At 53.3% G+C, this 22452-nt stretch overlaps 1 long non-coding RNA gene across 1 annotated transcript in view; it reads left to right on the plus strand.

The window, feature by feature from the left end:
* Nucleotides 1-22452, plus strand: part of LOC311615886 — an 865760-nt gene that overhangs the window by 249461 nt on the left and 593847 nt on the right. The window lies entirely within an intron of this gene.

The following is a 22452-nucleotide window of genomic DNA, read 5'->3' on the forward strand; positions in this document are numbered from 1 at the left end:
GAGGCCCGCGAGGGGGTTGGGGGGGGGAGGGGTGTAGGAGGAGGCCTTCTGCTCACAGGTTGCCTGCCACCCGGGGCCCAGGTCCACAAGCACACAAGCACGGGGAGGCCAGCCCCCCATTGCGGACAGCCAAGGGCCTCCATGAGCCTCGGAGGCCCCCACCGCCCCCACCACGGGGCATCTCGCAACTGAATATCCTGCCACCCCCAAGGCCCTGTCTGTGGGCTTTGACATCCGGGAGAGAGCTGCGTCAAGTCCGCCCGAATCACTTTCCACTCTGGGGGCACTGACCCGCCCAAACTGAGGTACCCTGTGTCCCAGAGAACAAGATATTGTCTTATATTAATTTTTGCCCCAATAGATGCGCTCGGGAGACATGCATCGCCAGAACTTCCGACCGCCGACGCCCTCCCCTCGGGACGGGTCCCGGAGCCCGCACCGCGCGCTGTCCTAAGGGTCCCGGGGCAGGCCCAAGGGGAGCAGCCCCTCCGGGCAGCGCGGCGCGGCAGCGGCTTCCCCTGGGGCCGGTTCCGGTCTCCGTCCCCCCCCCCTCCCGCGGCGGCTACCCGGGCGCCCACGCCAGGTCCCCCGCGGGGTCCCAGCAGCAATTCGGCCACTCCCTGGGGCTGCAGGCCCACCCCCAGGGTTCTCCGAGGACATCTACACCTTTTGGATAAGGGCGCGGTAGAGAAAAAAGAACGTCTAATGACTTGGAAAGTTATTTCAAACCTGCAAAGCGTGAAGACCCTTGGGCTGGCCTAGAACCAGTATCTGTAGTGGATGTAAGCCAACAATACAGCAATCCTCAAACATTCACAGGCAAAAAAGGAAGATACATTTGTTAACATTTCTGAAATTCAACTGGAAGCTTCATGTGTCAGGAACATGTTGCACAACACTCACTTGTGCACTTAAATTGAACCCTGACATGGTGACTTTGACTGAATAATTCGTTAGTTGAGTGTTCTTGGAAGTTTTCATCATGTCAAATATTGCGGGCATTAGAAAGGAAATATGGTAGGATAAGTTGCAATCTTTAGCTCTCTGAAAGTGCCTACCACATTTTACAAGATTTGCAGTTTCCAAATACTTAACATTCTTGGTTATATAATGGACATTTGTCTTTTAATGTTTTTCCAATGTTTAAAATAATACATTTTGTCTTTCTAACTTGAAAAAAAAAGGAAAAAAAAGGAAAAAAAAAGTTGCGCTCGGTCTTATGTTCAGGGGTTGTGGTGTTTTTCCATGAAGAAGTAGACGGTACACATTTACTGTTAGGTGAAAATTAAGGAAATTTATTACGTGTGTACATGCCGGTGGTACGGTAGTTGTCAACACAAATCTGACAAACTGAGAACCCTACAGTATGAAGAATTTACTCATTTATTCAAGGACAATCATGTCCACATCTTTTGAACATTATCATAGCAATCCAATTCCTGAATTTCCCGGTGAATTTCTTGTGCCTTCATTTCTTTCAGAAACAGTGGACCGAAACTCTCATGTGTGGCCTAGGGGGCAGGCGGGGGAGGGCTTATTTTCGGGGTCCGCCTCGTTGGTCACTCGGAAGGGAACCTGTAAGTATGTCTTCTCTGGGAGGAGGTCTTATTGTCAGGCAAACACAGTACTTACTGGTCCCTGGGCCCAGAGGGCGACCTTTCTGTGGCATTCTCCGGGAAAGCCCATCTCTCTGGCGTCCAGTCTGGACCAGGCGAAGGTGGTGCTTCTGCAGCTACTGGGGAGCCCCATCCTCGTCCTCATTCACAGGGCCCTGCCCCCCCCCACCGTTGCCATGACAACCATCAGCAGTTCACCTGGCCCCTCCCCCTGCATGACTTCACCGCCTTCAGCACTAGGCCAGGCTCCGCCCCTTGTTCCAAAAAACCCCGCCCTCTCATTTCTTGGACCAATGAGCGAGTGGCACTGACCTCACAGTTGCCCTCCTCCTCACGAGGCCCGCGAGGGGGTTGGGGGGGGGAGGGGTGTAGGAGGAGGCCTTCTGCTCACAGGTTGCCTGCCACCCGGGGCCCAGGTCCACAAGCACACAAGCACGGGGAGGCCAGCCCCCCATTGCGGACAGCCAAGGGCCTCCATGAGCCTCGGAGGCCCCCACCGCCCCCACCACGGGGCATCTCGCAACTGAATATCCTGCCACCCCCAAGGCCCTGTCTGTGGGCTTTGACATCCGGGAGAGAGCTGCGTCAAGTCCGCCCGAATCACTTTCCACTCTGGGGGCACTGACCAGCCCAAACTGAGGTACCCTGTGTCCCAGAGAACAAGATATTGACTTATATTAATTTTTGCCCCAATAGATGCGCTCGGGAGACATGCATCGCCAGAACTTCCGACCGCCGACGCCCTCCCCTCTGGACGGGTCCCGGAGCCCGCACCGCGCGCTGTCCTACGGGTCCCGGGGCAGGCCCAAGGGGAGCAGCCCCTCCGGGCAGCGCGGCGCGGCAGCGGCTTCCCCTGGGGCCGGTTCCGGTCTCCGGCCCCCCCCCTCCCCCGGCGGCTACCCTGGCGCCCACGCCAGGTCCCCCGCGGGGTCCCAGCAGCAATTCGGCCACTCCCTGGGGCTGCAGGCCCACCCCCAGGGTTCTCCGAGGACATCTACACCTTTTGGATAAGGGCGCGGTAGAGAAAAAAGAACGTCTAATGACTTGGAAAGTTATTTCAAACCTGCAAAGCGTGAAGACCCTTGGGCTGGCCTAGAACCAGTATCTGTAGTGGATGTAAGCCAACAATAAAGCAATCCTCAAACATTCACAGGCAAAAAAGGAAGATACATTTGTTAACATTTCTGAAATTCAACTGGAAGCTTCATGTGTCAGGAACATGTTGCACAACACTCACTTGTGCACTTAAATTGAACCCTGCCATGGTGACTTTGACTGAATAATTCGTTGGTTGAGTGTTCTTGGAAGTTTTCATCATGTCAAATATTGCGGGCATTAGAAGGGAAATATGGTAGGATAAGTTGCAATCTTTAGCTCTCTGAGAGTACCTACCACATTTTACAAGATTTGCAGTTTCCAAATACTTAACATTCTTGGTTATATAATGGACATTTGTCTTTTAATGTTTTTCCAATGTTTAAAATAATACATTTTGTCTTTCTAACTTGAAAAAAAAAGGAAAAAAAAGGAAAAAAAAAGTTGCGCTCGGTCTTATGTTCAGGGGTTGTGGTGTTTTTCCATGAAGAAGTAGACGGTACACATTTACTGTTAGGTGAAAATTAAGGAAATTTATTACGTGTGTACATGCCGGTGGTACGGTAGTTGTCAACACAAATCTGACAAACTGAGAACCCTACAGTATGAAGAATTTACTCATTTATTCAAGGACAATCATGTCCACATCTTTTGAACATTATCATAGCAATCCAATTCCTGAATTTCCCGGTGAATTTCTTGTGCCTTCATTTCTTTCAGAAACAGTGGACCGAAACTCTCATGTGTGGCCTAGGGGGCAGGCGGGGGAGGGCTTATTTTCGGGGGACGCCTCGTTGGTCACTCGGAAGGGAACCTGTAAGTATGTCTTCTCTGGGAGGAGGTCTTATTGTCAGGCAAACACAGTACTTACTGGTCCCTGGGCCCAGAGGGCGACCTTTCTGCGGCATTCTCCGGGAAAGCCCATCTCTCTGGCGTCCAGTCTGGACCAGGCGAAGGTGGGGCTTCTGCAGCTACTGGGGAGCCCCATCCTCGTCCTCATTCACAGGGCCCTGCCCCCCCCCCACCGTTGCCATGACAACCATCAGCAGTTCACCTGGCCCCTCCCCCTGCATGACTTCACCGCCTTCAGCACTAGGCCAGGCTCCGCCCCTTGTTCCAAAAAACCCCGCCCTCTCATTTCTTGGACCAATGAGCGAGTGGCACTGACCTCACAGTTGCCCTCCTCCTCACGAGGCCCGCGAGGGGGTTGGGGGGGGGAGGGGTGTAGGAGGAGGCCTTCTGCTCACAGGTTGCCTGCCACCCGGGGCCCAGGTCCACAAGCACACAAGCACGGGGAGGCCAGCCCCCCATTGCGGACAGCCAAGGGCCTCCATGAGCCTCGGAGGCCCCCACCGCCCCCACCACGGGGCATCTCGCAACTGAATATCCTGCCACCCCCAAGGCCCTGTCTGTGGGCTTTGACATCCGGGAGAGAGCTGCGTCAAGTCCGCCCGAATCACTTTCCACTCTGGGGGCACTGACCCGCCCAAACTGAGGTACCCTGTGTCCCAGAGAACAAGATATTGACTTATATTAATTTTTGCCCCAATAGATGCGCTCGGGAGACATGCATCGCCAGAACTTCCGACCGCCGACGCCCTCCCCTCGGGACGGGTCCCGGAGCCCGCACCGCGCGCTGTCCTACTGGTCCCGGGGCAGGCCCAAGGGGAGCAGCCCCTCCGGGCAGCGCGGCGCGGCAGCGGCTTCCCCTGGGGCCGGTTCCGGTCTCCGGCCCCCCCCCTCCCCCGGCGGCTACCCGGGCGCCCACGCCAGGTCCCCCGCGGGGTCCCAGCAGCAATTCGGCCACTCCCTGGGGCTGCAGGCCCACCCCCAGGGTTCTCCGAGGACATCTACACCTTTTGGATAAGGGCGCGGTAGAGAAAAAAGAACGTCTAATGACTTGGAAAGTTATTTCAAACCTGCAAAGCGTGAAGACCCTTGGGCTGGCCTAGAACCAGTATCTGTAGTGGATGTAAGCCAACAATACAGCAATCCTCAAACATTCACAGGCAAAAAAGGAAGATACATTTGTTAACATTTCTGAAATTCAACTGGAAGCTTCATGTGTCAGGAACATGTTGCACAACACTCACTTGTGCACTTAAATTGAACCCTGACATGGTGACTTTGACTGAATAATTCGTTAGTTGAGTGTTCTTGGAAGTTTTCATCATGTCAAATATTGCGGGCATTAGAAAGGAAATATGGTAGGATAAGTTGCAATCTTTAGCTCTCTGAAAGTGCCTACCACATTTTACAAGATTTGCAGTTTCCAAATACTTAACATTCTTGGTTATATAATGGACATTTGTCTTTTAATGTTTTTCCAATGTTTAAAATAATACATTTTGTCTTTCTAACTTGAAAAAAAAAGGAAAAAAAAGGAAAAAAAAAGTTGCGCTCGGTCTTATGTTCAGGGGTTGTGGTGTTTTTCCATGAAGAAGTAGACGGTACACATTTACTGTTAGGTGAAAATTAAGGAAATTTATTACGTGTGTACATGCCGGTGGTACGGTAGTTGTCAACACAAATCTGACAAACTGAGAACCCTACAGTATGAAGAATTTACTCATTTATTCAAGGACAATCATGTCCACATCTTTTGAACATTATCATAGCAATCCAATTCCTGAATTTCCCGGTGAATTTCTTGTGCCTTCATTTCTTTCAGAAACAGTGGACCGAAACTCTCATGTGTGGCCTAGGGGGCAGGCGGGGGAGGGCTTATTTTCGGGGTCCGCCTCGTTGGTCACTCGGAAGGGAACCTGTAAGTATGTCTTCTCTGGGAGGAGGTCTTATTGTCAGGCAAACACAGTACTTACTGGTCCCTGGGCCCAGAGGGCGACCTTTCTGTGGCATTCTCCGGGAAAGCCCATCTCTCTGGCGTCCAGTCTGGACCAGGCGAAGGTGGTGCTTCTGCAGCTACTGGGGAGCCCCATCCTCGTCCTCATTCACAGGGCCCTGCCCCCCCCCACCGTTGCCATGACAACCATCAGCAGTTCACCTGGCCCCTCCCCCTGCATGACTTCACCGCCTTCAGCACTAGGCCAGGCTCCGCCCCTTGTTCCAAAAAACCCCGCCCTCTCATTTCTTGGACCAATGAGCGAGTGGCACTGACCTCACAGTTGCCCTCCTCCTCACGAGGCCCGCGAGGGGGTTGGGGGGGGGAGGGGTGTAGGAGGAGGCCTTCTGCTCACAGGTTGCCTGCCACCCGGGGCCCAGGTCCACAAGCACACAAGCACGGGGAGGCCAGCCCCCCATTGCGGACAGCCAAGGGCCTCCATGAGCCTCGGAGGCCCCCACCGCCCCCACCACGGGGCATCTCGCAACTGAATATCCTGCCACCCCCAAGGCCCTGTCTGTGGGCTTTGACATCCGGGAGAGAGCTGCGTCAAGTCCGCCCGAATCACTTTCCACTCTGGGGGCACTGACCAGCCCAAATTGAGGTACCCTGTGTTCCAGAGAACAAGATATTGACTTATATTAATTTTTGCCCCAATAGATGCGCTCGGGAGACATGCATCGCCAGAACTTCCGACCGCCGACGCCCTCCCCTCGGGACGGGTCCCGGAGCCCGCACCCCGCGCTGTCCTACGGGTCCCGGGGCAGGCCCAAGGGGAGCAGCCCCTCCGGGCAGCGCGGCGCGGCAGCGGCTTCCCCTGGGGCCGGTTCCGGTCTCCGGCCCCCCCCCTCCCCCGGCGGCTACCCTGGCGCCCACGCCAGGTCCCCCGCGGGGTCCCAGCAGCAATTCGGCCACTCCCTGGGGCTGCAGGCCCACCCCCAGGGTTCTCCGAGGACATCTACACCTTTTGGATAAGGGCGCGGTAGAGAAAAAAGAACGTCTAATGACTTGGAAAGTTATTTCAAACCTGCAAAGCGTGAAGACCCTTGGGCTGGCCTAGAACCAGTATCTGTAGTGGATGTAAGCCAACAATAAAGCAATCCTCAAACATTCACAGGCAAAAAAGGAAGATACATTTGTTAACATTTCTGAAATTCAACTGGAAGCTTCATGTGTCAGGAACATGTTGCACAACACTCACTTGTGCACTTAAATTGAACCCTGCCATGGTGACTTTGACTGAATAATTCGTTGGTTGAGTGTTCTTGGAAGTTTTCATCATGTCAAATATTGCGGGCATTAGAAGGGAAATATGGTAGGATAAGTTGCAATCTTTAGCTCTCTGAGAGTACCTACCACATTTTACAAGATTTGCAGTTTCCAAATACTTAACATTCTTGGTTATATAATGGACATTTGTCTTTTAATGTTTTTCCAATGTTTAAAATAATACATTTTGTCTTTCTAACTTGAAAAAAAAAGGAAAAAAAAGGAAAAAAAAAGTTGCGCTCGGTCTTATGTTCAGGGGTTGTGGTGTTTTTCCATGAAGAAGTAGACGGTACACATTTACTGTTAGGTGAAAATTAAGGAAATTTATTACGTGTGTACATGCCGGTGGTACGGTAGTTGTCAACACAAATCTGACAAACTGAGAACCCTACAGTATGAAGAATTTACTCATTTATTCAAGGACAATCATGTCCACATCTTTTGAACATTATCATAGCAATCCAATTCCTGAATTTCCCGGTGAATTTCTTGTGCCTTCATTTCTTTCAGAAACAGTGGACCGAAACTCTCATGTGTGGCCTAGGGGGCAGGCGGGGGAGGGCTTATTTTCGGGGGACGCCTCGTTGGTCACTCGGAAGGGAACCTGTAAGTATGTCTTCTCTGGGAGGAGGTCTTATTGTCAGGCAAACACAGTACTTACTGGTCCCTGGGCCCAGAGGGCGACCTTTCTGCGGCATTCTCCGGGAAAGCCCATCTCTCTGGCGTCCAGTCTGGACCAGGCGAAGGTGGGGCTTCTGCAGCTACTGGGGAGCCCCATCCTCGTCCTCATTCACAGGGCCCTGCCCCCCCCCACCGTTGCCATGACAACCATCAGCAGTTCACCTGGCCCCTCCCCCTGCATGACTTCACCGCCTTCAGCACTAGGCCAGGCTCCGCCCCTTGTTCCAAAAAACCCCGCCCTCTCATTTCTTGGACCAATGAGCGAGTGGCACTGACCTCACAGTTGCCCTCCTCCTCACGAGGCCCGCGAGGGGGTTGGGGGGGGGAGGGGTGTAGGAGGAGGCCTTCTGCTCACAGTTTGCCTGCCACCCGGGGCCCAGGTCCACAAGCACACAAGCACGGGGAGGCCAGCCCCCCATTGCGGACAGCCAAGGGCCTCCATGAGCCTCCGAGGCCCCCACCGCCCCCACCACGGGGCATCTCGCAACTGAATATCCTGCCACCCCCAAGGCCCTGTCTGTGGGCTTTGACATCCGGGAGAGAGCTGCGTCAAGTCCGCCCGAATCACTTTCCACTCTGGGGGCACTGACCCGCCCAAACTGAGGTACCCTGTGTCCCAGAGAACAAAATATTGTCTTATATTAATTTTTGCCCCAATAGATGCGCTCGGGAGACATGCATCGCCAGAACTTCCGACCGCCGACGCCCTCCCCTCGGGACGGGTCCCGGAGCCCGCACCGCGCGCTGTCCTACTGGTCCCGGGGCAGGCCCAAGGGGAGCAGCCCCTCCGGGCAGCGCGGCGCGGCAGCGGCTTCCCCTGGGGCCGGTTCCGGTCTCCGTCCCCCCCCCCTCCCGCGGCGGCTACCCGGGCGCCCACGCCAGGTCCCCCGCGGGGTCCCAGCAGCAATTCGGCCACTCCCTGGGGCTGCAGGCCCACCCCCAGGGTTCTCCGAGGACATCTACACCTTTTGGATAAGGGCGCGGTAGAGAAAAAAGAACGTCTAATGACTTGGAAAGTTATTTCAAACCTGCAAAGCGTGAAGACCCTTGGGCTGGCCTAGAACCAGTATCTGTAGTGGATGTAAGCCAACAATACAGCAATCCTCAAACATTCACAGGCAAAAAAGGAAGATACATTTGTTAACATTTCTGAAATTCAACTGGAAGCTTCATGTGTCAGGAACATGTTGCACAACACTCACTTGTGCACTTAAATTGAACCCTGACATGGTGACTTTGACTGAATAATTCGTTAGTTGAGTGTTCTTGGAAGTTTTCATCATGTCAAATATTGCGGGCATTAGAAAGGAAATATGGTAGGATAAGTTGCAATCTTTAGCTCTCTGAAAGTGCCTACCACATTTTACAAGATTTGCAGTTTCCAAATACTTAACATTCTTGGTTATATAATGGACATTTGTCTTTTAATGTTTTTCCAATGTTTAAAATAATACATTTTGTCTTTCTAACTTGAAAAAAAAAGGAAAAAAAAGGAAAAAAAAAGTTGCGCTCGGTCTTATGTTCAGGGGTTGTGGTGTTTTTCCATGAAGAAGTAGACGGTACACATTTACTGTTAGGTGAAAATTAAGGAAATTTATTACGTGTGTACATGCCGGTGGTACGGTAGTTGTCAACACAAATCTGACAAACTGAGAACCCTACAGTATGAAGAATTTACTCATTTATTCAAGGACAATCATGTCCACATCTTTTGAACATTATCATAGCAATCCAATTCCTGAATTTCCCGGTGAATTTCTTGTGCCTTCATTTCTTTCAGAAACAGTGGACCGAAACTCTCATGTGTGGCCTAGGGGGCAGGCGGGGGAGGGCTTATTTTCGGGGTCCGCCTCGTTGGTCACTCGGAAGGGAACCTGTAAGTATGTCTTCTCTGGGAGGAAGTCTTATTGTCAGGCAAACACAGTACTTACTGGTCCCTGGGCCCAGAGGGCGACCTTTCTGTGGCATTCTCCGGGAAAGCCCATCTCTCTGGCGTCCAGTCTGGACCAGGCGAAGGTGGTGCTTCTGCAGCTACTGGGGAGCCCCATCCTCGTCCTCATTCACAGGGCCCTGCCCCCCCCCACCGTTGCCATGACAACCATCAGCAGTTCACCTGGCCCCTCCCCCTGCATGACTTCACCGCCTTCAGCACTAGGCCAGGCTCCGCCCCTTGTTCCAAAAAACCCCGCCCTCTCATTTCTTGGACCAATGAGCGAGTGGCACTGACCTCACAGTTGCCCTCCTCCTCACGAGGCCCGCGAGGGGGTTGGGGGGGGGAGGGGTGTAGGAGGAGGCCTTCTGCTCACAGGTTGCCTGCCACCCGGGGCCCAGGTCCACAAGCACACAAGCACGGGGAGGCCAGCCCCCCATTGCGGACAGCCAAGGGCCTCCATGAGCCTCGGAGGCCCCCACCGCCCCCACCACGGGGCATCTCGCAACTGAATATCCTGCCACCCCCAAGGCCCTGTCTGTGGGCTTTGACATCCGGGAGAGAGCTGCGTCAAGTCCGCCCGAATCACTTTCCACTCTGGGGGCACTGACCCGCCCAAACTGAGGTACCCTGTGTCCCAGAGAACAAGATATTGTCTTATATTAATTTTTGCCCCAATAGATGCGCTCGGGAGACATGCATCGCCAGAACTTCCGACCGCCGACGCCCTCCCCTCGGGACGGGTCCCGGAGCCCGCACCGCGCGCTGTCCTAAGGGTCCCGGGGCAGGCCCAAGGGGAGCAGCCCCTCCGGGCAGCGCGGCGCGGCAGCGGCTTCCCCTGGGGCCGGTTCCGGTCTCCGTCCCCCCCCCCCTCCCGCGGCGGCTACCCGGGCGCCCACGCCAGGTCCCCCGCGGGGTCCCAGCAGCAATTCGGCCACTCCCTGGGGCTGCAGGCCCACCCCCAGGGTTCTCCGAGGACATCTACACCTTTTGGATAAGGGCGCGGTAGAGAAAAAAGAACGTCTAATGACTTGGAAAGTTATTTCAAACCTGCAAAGCGTGAAGACCCTTGGGCTGGCCTAGAACCAGTATCTGTAGTGGATGTAAGCCAACAATACAGCAATCCTCAAACATTCACAGGCAAAAAAGGAAGATACATTTGTTAACATTTCTGAAATTCAACTGGAAGCTTCATGTGTCAGGAACATGTTGCACAACACTCACTTGTGCACTTAAATTGAACCCTGACATGGTGACTTTGACTGAATAATTCGTTAGTTGAGTGTTCTTGGAAGTTTTCATCATGTCAAATATTGCGGGCATTAGAAAGGAAATATGGTAGGATAAGTTGCAATCTTTAGCTCTCTGAAAGTGCCTACCACATTTTACAAGATTTGCAGTTTCCAAATACTTAACATTCTTGGTTATATAATGGACATTTGTCTTTTAATGTTTTTCCAATGTTTAAAATAATACATTTTGTCTTTCTAACTTGAAAAAAAAAGGAAAAAAAAGGAAAAAAAAAGTTGCGCTCGGTCTTATGTTCAGGGGTTGTGGTGTTTTTCCATGAAGAAGTAGACGGTACACATTTACTGTTAGGTGAAAATTAAGGAAATTTATTACGTGTGTACATGCCGGTGTTACGGTAGTTGTCAACACAAATCTGACAAACTGAGAACCCTACAGTATGAAGAATTTACTCATTTATTCAAGGACAATCATGTCCACATCTTTTGAACATTATCATAGCAATCCAATTCCTGAATTTCCCGGTGAATTTCTTGTGCCTTCATTTCTTTCAGAAACAGTGGACCGAAACTCTCATGTGTGGCCTAGGGGGCAGGCGGGGGAGGGCTTATTTTCGGGGGACGCCTCGTTGGTCACTCGGAAGGGAACCTGTAAGTATGTCTTCTCTGGGAGGAGGTCTTATTGTCAGGCAAACACAGTACTTACTGGTCCCTGGGCCCAGAGGGCGACCTTTCTGTGGCATTCTCCGGGAAAGCCCATCTCTCTGGCGTCCAGTCTGGACCAGGCGAAGGTGGGGCTTCTGCAGCTACTGGGGAGCCCCATCCTCGTCCTCATTCACAGGGCCCTGCCCCCCCCCACCGTTGCCATGACAACCATCAGCAGTTCACCTGGCCCCTCCCCCTGCATGACTTCACCGCCTTCAGCACTAGGCCAGGCTCCGCCCCTTGTTCCAAAAAACCCCGCCCTCTCATTTCTTGGACCAATGAGCGAGTGGCACTGACCTCACAGTTGCCCTCCTCCTCACGAGGCCCGCGAGGGGGTTGGGGGGGGGAGGGGTGTAGGAGGAGGCCTTCTGCTCACAGGTTGCCTGCCACCCGGGGCCCAGGTCCACAAGCACACAAGCACGGGGAGGCCAGCCCCCCATTGCGGACAGCCAAGGGCCTCCATGAGCCTCGGAGGCCCCCACCGCCCCCACCACGGGGCATCTCGCAACTGAATATCCTGCCACCCCCAAGGCCCTGTCTGTGGGCTTTGACATCCGGGAGAGAGCTGCGTCAAGTCCGCCCGAATCACTTTCCACTCTGGGGGCACTGACCCGCCCAAACTGAGGTACCCTGTGTCCCAGAGAACAAAATATTGTCTTATATTAATTTTTGCCCCAATAGATGCGCTCGGGAGACATGCATCGCCAGAACTTCCGACCGCCGACGCCCTCCCCTCGGGACGGGTCCCGGAGCCCGCACCGCGCGCTGTCCTACTGGTCCCGGGGCAGGCCCAAGGGGAGCAGCCCCTCCGGGCAGCGCGGCGCGGCAGCGGCTTCCCCTGGGGCCGGTTCCGGTCTCCGTCCCCCCCCCCTCCCGCGGCGGCTACCCGGGCGCCCACGCCAGGTCCCCCGCGGGGTCCCAGCAGCAATTCGGCCACTCCCTGGGGCTGCAGGCCCACCCCCAGGGTTCTCCGAGGACATCTACACCTTTTGGATAAGGGCGCGGTAGAGAAAAAAGAACGTCTAATGACTTGGAAAGTTATTTCAAACCTGCAAAGCGTGAAGACCCTTGGGCTGGCCTAGAACCAGTATCTGTAGTGGATGTAAGCCAACAATACAGCAATCCTCAAACATTCACAGGCAAAAAAGGAAGATACATTTGTTAACATTTCTGAAATTCAACTGGAAGCTTCATGTGTCAGGAACATGTTGCACAACACTCACTTGTGCACTTAAATTGAACCCTGACATGGTGACTTTGACTGAATAATTCGTTAGTTGAGTGTTCTTGGAAGTTTTCATCATGTCAAATATTGCGGGCATTAGAAAGGAAATATGGTAGGATAAGTTGCAATCTTTAGCTCTCTGAAAGTGCCTACCACATTTTACAAGATTTGCAGTTTCCAAATACTTAACATTCTTGGTTATATAATGGACATTTGTCTTTTAATGTTTTTCCAATGTTTAAAATAATACATTTTGTCTTTCTAACTTGAAAAAAAAAGGAAAAAAAAGGAAAAAAAAAGTTGCGCTCGGTCTTATGTTCAGGGGTTGTGGTGTTTTTCCATGAAGAAGTAGACGGTACACATTTACTGTTAGGTGAAAATTAAGGAAATTTATTACGTGTGTACATGCCGGTGGTACGGTAGTTGTCAACACAAATCTGACAAACTGAGAACCCTACAGTATGAAGAATTTACTCATTTATTCAAGGACAATCATGTCCACATCTTTTGAACATTATCATAGCAATCCAATTCCTGAATTTCCCGGTGAATTTCTTGTGCCTTCATTTCTTTCAGAAACAGTGGACCGAAACTCTCATGTGTGGCCTAGGGGGCAGGCGGGGGAGGGCTTATTTTCGGGGTCCGCCTCGTTGGTCACTCGGAAGGGAACCTGTAAGTATGTCTTCTCTGGGAGGAGGTCTTATTGTCAGGCAAACACAGTACTTACTGGTCCCTGGGCCCAGAGGGCGACCTTTCTGCGGCATTCTCCGGGAAAGCCCATCTCTCTGGCGTCCAGTCTGGACCAGGCGAAGGTGGGGCTTCTGCAGCTACTGGGGAGCCCCATCCTCGTCCTCATTCACAGGGCCCTGCCCCCCCCCACCGTTGCCATGACAACCATCAGCAGTTCACCTGGCCCCTCCCCCTGCATGACTTCACCGCCTTCAGCACTAGGCCAGGCTCCGCCCCTTGTTCCAAAAAACCCCGCCCTCTCATTTCTTGGACCAATGAGCGAGTGGCACTGACCTTACAGTTGCCCTCCTCCTCACGAGGCCCGCGAGGGGGTTGGGGGGGGGAGGGGTGTAGGAGGAGGCCTTCTGCTCACAGGTTGCCTGCCACCCGGGGCCCAGGTCCACAAGCACACAAGCACGGGGAGGCCAGCCCCCCATTGCGGACAGCCAAGGGCCTCCATGAGCCTCGGAGGCCCCCACCGCCCCCACCACGGGGCATCTCGCAACTGAATATCCTGCCACCCCCAAGGCCCTGTCTGTGGGCTTTGACATCCGGGAGAGAGCTGCGTCAAGTCCGCCCGAATCACTTTCCACTCTGGGGGCACTGACCCGCCCAAACTGAGGTACCCTGTGTCCCAGAGAACAAAATATTGTCTTATATTAATTTTTGCCCCAATAGATGCGCTCGGGAGACATGCATCGCCAGAACTTCCGACCGCCGACGCCCTCCCCTCGGGACGGGTCCCGGAGCCCGCACCGCGCGCTGTCCTACTGGTCCCGGGGCAGGCCCAAGGGGAGCAGCCCCTCCGGGCAGCGCGGCGCGGCAGCGGCTTCCCCTGGGGCCGGTTCCGGTCTCCGTCCCCCCCCCCTCCCGCGGCGGCTACCCGGGCGCCCACGCCAGGTCCCCCGCGGGGTCCCAGCAGCAATTCGGCCACTCCCTGGGGCTGCAGGCCCACCCCCAGGGTTCTCCGAGGACATCTACACCTTTTGGATAAGGGCGCGGTAGAGAAAAAAGAACGTCTAATGACTTGGAAAGTTATTTCAAACCTGCAAAGCGTGAAGACCCTTGGGCTGGCCTAGAACCAGTATCTGTAGTGGATGTAAGCCAACAATACAGCAATCCTCAAACATTCACAGGCAAAAAAGGAAGATACATTTGTTAACATTTCTGAAATTCAACTGGAAGCTTCATGTGTCAGGAACATGTTGCACAACACTCACTTGTGCACTTAAATTGAACCCTGACATGGTGACTTTGACTGAATAATTCGTTAGTTGAGTGTTCTTGGAAGTTTTCATCATGTCAAATATTGCGGGCATTAGAAAGGAAATATGGTAGGATAAGTTGCAATCTTTAGCTCTCTGAAAGTGCCTACCACATTTTACAAGATTTGCAGTTTCCAAATACTTAACATTCTTGGTTATATAATGGACATTTGTCTTTTAATGTTTTTCCAATGTTTAAAATAATACATTTTGTCTTTCTAACTTGAAAAAAAAAGGAAAAAAAAGGAAAAAAAAAGTTGCGCTCGGTCTTATGTTCAGGGGTTGTGGTGTTTTTCCATGAAGAAGTAGACGGTACACATTTACTGTTAGGTGAAAATTAAGGAAATTTATTACGTGTGTACATGCCGGTGGTACGGTAGTTGTCAACACAAATCTGACAAACTGAGAACCCTACAGTATGAAGAATTTACTCATTTATTCAAGGACAATCATGTCCACATCTTTTGAACATTATCATAGCAATCCAATTCCTGAATTTCCCGGTGAATTTCTTGTGCCTTCATTTCTTTCAGAAACAGTGGACCGAAACTCTCATGTGTGGCCTAGGGGGCAGGCGGGGGAGGGCTTATTTTCGGGGTCCGCCTCGTTGGTCACTCGGAAGGGAACCTGTAAGTATGTCTTCTCTGGGAGGAAGTCTTATTGTCAGGCAAACACAGTACTTACTGGTCCCTGGGCCCAGAGGGCGACCTTTCTGTGGCATTCTCCGGGAAAGCCCATCTCTCTGGCGTCCAGTCTGGACCAGGCGAAGGTGGTGCTTCTGCAGCTACTGGGGAGCCCCATCCTCGTCCTCATTCACAGGGCCCTGCCCCCCCCCACCGTTGCCATGACAACCATCAGCAGTTCACCTGGCCCCTCCCCCTGCATGACTTCACCGCCTTCAGCACTAGGCCAGGCTCCGCCCCTTGTTCCAAAAAACCCCGCCCTCTCATTTCTTGGACCAATGAGCGAGTGGCACTGACCTCACAGTTGCCCTCCTCCTCACGAGGCCCGCGAGGGGGTTGGGGGGGGGAGGGGTGTAGGAGGAGGCCTTCTGCTCACAGGTTGCCTGCCACCCGGGGCCCAGGTCCACAAGCACACAAGCACGGGGAGGCCAGCCCCCCATTGCGGACAGCCAAGGGCCTCCATGAGCCTCGGAGGCCCCCACCGCCCCCACCACGGGGCATCTCGCAACTGAATATCCTGCCACCCCCAAGGCCCTGTCTGTGGGCTTTGACATCCGGGAGAGAGCTGCGTCAAGTCCGCCCGAATCACTTTCCACTCTGGGGGCACTGACCCGCCCAAACTGAGGTACCCTGTGTCCCAGAGAACAAGATATTGTCTTATATTAATTTTTGCCCCAATAGATGCGCTCGGGAGACATGCATCGCCAGAACTTCCGACCGCCGACGCCCTCCCCTCGGGACGGGTCCCGGAGCCCGCACCGCGCGCTGTCCTAAGGGTCCCGGGGCAGGCCCAAGGGGAGCAGCCCCTCCGGGCAGCGCGGCGCGGCAGCGGCTTCCCCTGGGGCCGGTTCCGGTCTCCGTCCCCCCCCCCCTCCCGCGGCGGCTACCCGGGCGCCCACGCCAGGTCCCCCGCGGGGTCCCAGCAGCAATTCGGCCACTCCCTGGGGCTGCAGGCCCACCCCCAGGGTTCTCCGAGGACATCTACACCTTTTGGATAAGGGCGCGGTAGAGAAAAAAGAACGTCTAATGACTTGGAAAGTTATTTCAAACCTGCAAAGCGTGAAGACCCTTGGGCTGGCCTAGAACCAGTATCTGTAGTGGATGTAAGCCAACAATACAGCAATCCTCAAACATTCACAGGCAAAAAAGGAAGATACATTTGTTAACATTTCTGAAATTCAACTGGAAGCTTCATGTGTCAGGAACATGTTGCACAACACTCACTTGTGCACTTAAATTGAACCCTGACATGGTGACTTTGACTGAATAATTCGTTAGTTGAGTGTTCTTGGAAGTTTTCATCATGTCAAATATTGCGGGCATTAGAAAGGAAATATGGTAGGATAAGTTGCAATCTTTAGCTCTCTGAAAGTGCCTACCACATTTTACAAGATTTGCAGTTTCCAAATACTTAACATTCTTGGTTATATAATGGACATTTGTCTTTTAATGTTTTTCCAATGTTTAAAATAATACATTTTGTCTTTCTAACTTGAAAAAAAAAGGAAAAAAAAGGAAAAAAAAAGTTGCGCTCGGTCTTATGTTCAGGGGTTGTGGTGTTTTTCCATGAAGAAGTAGACGGTACACATTTACTGTTAGGTGAAAATTAAGGAAATTTATTACGTGTGTACATGCCGGTGTTACGGTAGTTGTCAACACAAATCTGACAAACTGAGAACCCTACAGTATGAAGAATTTACTCATTTATTCAAGGACAATCATGTCCACATCTTTTGAACATTATCATAGCAATCCAATTCCTGAATTTCCCGGTGAATTTCTTGTGCCTTCATTTCTTTCAGAAACAGTGGACCGAAACTCTCATGTGTGGCCTAGGGGGCAGGCGGGGGAGGGCTTATTTTCGGGGGACGCCTCGTTGGTCACTCGGAAGGGAACCTGTAAGTATGTCTTCTCTGGGAGGAGGTCTTATTGTCAGGCAAACACAGTACTTACTGGTCCCTGGGCCCAGAGGGCGACCTTTCTGTGGCATTCTCCGGGAAAGCCCATCTCTCTGGCGTCCAGTCTGGACCAGGCGAAGGTGGGGCTTCTGCAGCTACTGGGGAGCCCCATCCTCGTCCTCATTCACAGGGCCCTGCCCCCCCCCACCGTTGCCATGACAACCATCAGCAGTTCACCTGGCCCCTCCCCCTGCATGACTTCACCGCCTTCAGCACTAGGCCAGGCTCCGCCCCTTGTTCCAAAAAACCCCGCCCTCTCATTTCTTGGACCAATGAGCGAGTGGCACTGACCTCACAGTTGCCCTCCTCCTCACGAGGCCCGCGAGGGGGTTGGGGGGGGGAGGGGTGTAGGAGGAGGCCTTCTGCTCACAGGTTGCCTGCCACCCGGGGCCCAGGTCCACAAGCACACAAGCACGGGGAGGCCAGCCCCCCATTGCGGACAGCCAAGGGCCTCCATGAGCCTCGGAGGCCCCCACCGCCCCCACCACGGGGCATCTCGCAACTGAATATCCTGCCACCCCCAAGGCCCTGTCTGTGGGCTTTGACATCCGGGAGAGAGCTGCGTCAAGTCCGCCCGAATCACTTTCCACTCTGGGGGCACTGACCCGCCCAAACTGAGGTACCCTGTGTCCCAGAGAACAAAATATTGTCTTATATTAATTTTTGCCCCAATAGATGCGCTCGGGAGACATGCATCGCCAGAACTTCCGACCGCCGACGCCCTCCCCTCGGGACGGGTCCCGGAGCCCGCACCGCGCGCTGTCCTACTGGTCCCGGGGCAGGCCCAAGGGGAGCAGCCCCTCCGGGCAGCGCGGCGCGGCAGCGGCTTCCCCTGGGGCCGGTTCCGGTCTCCGTCCCCCCCCCCTCCCGCGGCGGCTACCCGGGCGCCCACGCCAGGTCCCCCGCGGGGTCCCAGCAGCAATTCGGCCACTCCCTGGGGCTGCAGGCCCACCCCCAGGGTTCTCCGAGGACATCTACACCTTTTGGATAAGGGCGCGGTAGAGAAAAAAGAACGTCTAATGACTTGGAAAGTTATTTCAAACCTGCAAAGCGTGAAGACCCTTGGGCTGGCCTAGAACCAGTATCTGTAGTGGATGTAAGCCAACAATACAGCAATCCTCAAACATTCACAGGCAAAAAAGGAAGATACATTTGTTAACATTTCTGAAATTCAACTGGAAGCTTCATGTGTCAGGAACATGTTGCACAACACTCACTTGTGCACTTAAATTGAACCCTGACATGGTGACTTTGACTGAATAATTCGTTAGTTGAGTGTTCTTGGAAGTTTTCATCATGTCAAATATTGCGGGCATTAGAAAGGAAATATGGTAGGATAAGTTGCAATCTTTAGCTCTCTGAAAGTGCCTACCACATTTTACAAGATTTGCAGTTTCCAAATACTTAACATTCTTGGTTATATAATGGACATTTGTCTTTTAATGTTTTTCCAATGTTTAAAATAATACATTTTGTCTTTCTAACTTGAAAAAAAAAGGAAAAAAAAGGAAAAAAAAAGTTGCGCTCGGTCTTATGTTCAGGGGTTGTGGTGTTTTTCCATGAAGAAGTAGACGGTACACATTTACTGTTAGGTGAAAATTAAGGAAATTTATTACGTGTGTACATGCCGGTGGTACGGTAGTTGTCAACACAAATCTGACAAACTGAGAACCCTACAGTATGAAGAATTTACTCATTTATTCAAGGACAATCATGTCCACATCTTTTGAACATTATCATAGCAATCCAATTCCTGAATTTCCCGGTGAATTTCTTGTGCCTTCATTTCTTTCAGAAACAGTGGACCGAAACTCTCATGTGTGGCCTAGGGGGCAGGCGGGGGAGGGCTTATTTTCGGGGTCCGCCTCGTTGGTCACTCGGAAGGGAACCTGTAAGTATGTCTTCTCTGGGAGGAGGTCTTATTGTCAGGCAAACACAGTACTTACTGGTCCCTGGGCCCAGAGGGCGACCTTTCTGCGGCATTCTCCGGGAAAGCCCATCTCTCTGGCGTCCAGTCTGGACCAGGCGAAGGTGGGGCTTCTGCAGCTACTGGGGAGCCCCATCCTCGTCCTCATTCACAGGGCCCTGCCCCCCCCCACCGTTGCCATGACAACCATCAGCAGTTCACCTGGCCCCTCCCCCTGCATGACTTCACCGCCTTCAGCACTAGGCCAGGCTCCGCCCCTTGTTCCAAAAAACCCCGCCCTCTCATTTCTTGGACCAATGAGCGAGTGGCACTGACCTTACAGTTGCCCTCCTCCTCACGAGGCCCGCGAGGGGGTTGGGGGGGGGAGGGGTGTAGGAGGAGGCCTTCTGCTCACAGGTTGCCTGCCACCCGGGGCCCAGGTCCACAAGCACACAAGCACGGGGAGGCCAGCCCCCCATTGCGGACAGCCAAGGGCCTCCATGAGCCTCGGAGGCCCCCACCGCCCCCACCACGGGGCATCTCGCAACTGAATATCCTGCCACCCCCAAGGCCCTGTCTGTGGGCTTTGACATCCGGGAGAGAGCTGCGTCAAGTCCGCCCGAATCACTTTCCACTCTGGGGGCACTGACCCGCCCAAACTGAGGTACCCTGTGTCCCAGAGAACAAAATATTGTCTTATATTAATTTTTGCCCCAATAGATGCGCTCGGGAGACATGCATCGCCAGAACTTCCGACCGCCGACGCCCTCCCCTCGGGACGGGTCCCGGAGCCCGCACCGCGCGCTGTCCTAAGGGTCCCGGGGCAGGCCCAAGGGGAGCAGCCCCTCCGGGCAGCGCGGCGCGGCAGCGGCTTCCCCTGGGGCCGGTTCCGGTCTCCGGCCCCCCCCCCTCCCGCGGCGGCTACCCGGGCGCCCACGCCAGGTCCCCCGCGGGGTCCCAGCAGCAATTCGGCCACTCCCTGGGGCTGCAGGCCCACCCCCAGGGTTCTCCGAGGACATCTACACCTTTTGGATAAGGGCGCGGTAGAGAAAAAAGAACGTCTAATGACTTGGAAAGTTATTTCAAACCTGCAAAGCGTGAAGACCCTTGGGCTGGCCTAGAACCAGTATCTGTAGTGGATGTAAGCCAACAATAAAGCAATCCTCAAACATTCACAGGCAAAAAAGGAAGATACATTTGTTAACATTTCTGAAATTCAACTGGAAGCTTCATGTGTCAGGAACATGTTGCACAACACTCACTTGTGCACTTAAATTGAACCCTGCCATGGTGACTTTGACTGAATAATTCGTTGGTTGAGTGTTCTTGGAAGTTTTCATCATGTCAAATATTGCGGGCATTAGAAGGGAAATATGGTAGGATAAGTTGCAATCTTTAGCTCTCTGAGAGTACCTACCACATTTTACAAGATTTGCAGTTTCCAAATACTTAACATTCTTGGTTATATAATGGACATTTGTCTTTTAATGTTTTTCCAATGTTTAAAATAATACATTTTGTCTTTCTAACTTGAAAAAAAAAGGAAAAAAAAGGAAAAAAAAAGTTGCGCTCGGTCTTATGTTCAGGGGTTGTGGTGTTTTTCCATGAAGAAGTAGACGGTACACATTTACTGTTAGGTGAAAATTAAGGAAATTTATTACGTGTGTACATGCCGGTGGTACGGTAGTTGTCAACACAAATCTGACAAACTGAGAACCCTACAGTATGAAGAATTTACTCATTTATTCAAGGACAATCATGTCCACATCTTTTGAACATTATCATAGCAATCCAATTCCTGAATTTCCCGGTGAATTTCTTGTGCCTTCATTTCTTTCAGAAACAGTGGACCGAAACTCTCATGTGTGGCCTAGGGGGCAGGCGGGGGAGGGCTTATTTTCGGGGGACGCCTCGTTGGTCACTCGGAAGGGAACCTGTAAGTATGTCTTCTCTGGGAGGAGGTCTTATTGTCAGGCAAACACAGTACTTACTGGTCCCTGGGCCCAGAGGGCGACCTTTCTGTGGCATTCTCCGGGAAAGCCCATCTCTCTGGCGTCCAGTCTGGACCAGGCGAAGGTGGTGCTTCTGCAGCTACTGGGGAGCCCCATCCTCGTCCTCATTCACAGGGCCCTGCCCCCCCCCACCGTTGCCATGACAACCATCAGCAGTTCACCTGGCCCCTCCCCCTGCATGACTTCACCGCCTTCAGCACTAGGCCAGGCTCCGCCCCTTGTTCCAAAAAACCCCGCCCTCTCATTTCTTGGACCAATGAGCGAGTGGCACTGACCTCACAGTTGCCCTCCTCCTCACGAGGCCCGCGAGGGGGTTGGGGGGGGGAGGGGTGTAGGAGGAGGCCTTCTGCTCACAGGTTGCCTGCCACCCGGGGCCCAGGTCCACAAGCACACAAGCACGGGGAGGCCAGCCCCCCATTGCGGACAGCCAAGGGCCTCCATGAGCCTCGGAGGCCCCCACCGCCCCCACCACGGGGCATCTCGCAACTGAATATCCTGCCACCCCCAAGGCCCTGTCTGTGGGCTTTGACATCCGGGAGAGAGCTGCGTCAAGTCCGCCCGAATCACTTTCCACTCTGGGGGCACTGACCCGCCCAAACTGAGGTACCCTGTGTCCCAGAGAACAAAATATTGTCTTATATTAATTTTTGCCCCAATAGATGCGCTCGGGAGACATGCATCGCCAGAACTTCCGACCGCCGACGCCCTCCCCTCGGGACGGGTCCCGGAGCCCGCACCGCGCGCTGTCCTAAGGGTCCCGGGGCAGGCCCAAGGGGAGCAGCCCCTCCGGGCAGCGCGGCGCGGCAGCGGCTTCCCCTGGGGCCGGTTCCGGTCTCCGGCCCCCCCCCTCCCCCGGCGGCTACCCTGGCGCCCACGCCAGGTCCCCCGCGGGGTCCCAGCAGCAATTCGGCCACTCCCTGGGGCTGCAGGCCCACCCCCAGGGTTCTCCGAGGACATCTACACCTTTTGGATAAGGGCGCGGTAGAGAAAAAAGAACGTCTAATGACTTGGAAAGTTATTTCAAACCTGCAAAGCGTGAAGACCCTTGGGCTGGCCTAGAACCAGTATCTGTAGTGGATGTAAGCCAACAATAAAGCAATCCTCAAACATTCACAGGCAAAAAAGGAAGATACATTTGTTAACATTTCTGAAATTCAACTGGAAGCTTCATGTGTCAGGAACATGTTGCACAACACTCACTTGTGCACTTAAATTGAACCCTGCCATGGTGACTTTGACTGAATAATTCGTTGGTTGAGTGTTCTTGGAAGTTTTCATCATGTCAAATA

The sequence above is a fragment of the Pipistrellus hanaki genome, assembly GCF_964339955.1.
Source record: "Pipistrellus hanaki genome assembly, contig: scaffold_23, whole genome shotgun sequence".
NCBI lineage: Eukaryota > Metazoa > Chordata > Mammalia > Chiroptera > Vespertilionidae > Pipistrellus > Pipistrellus hanaki.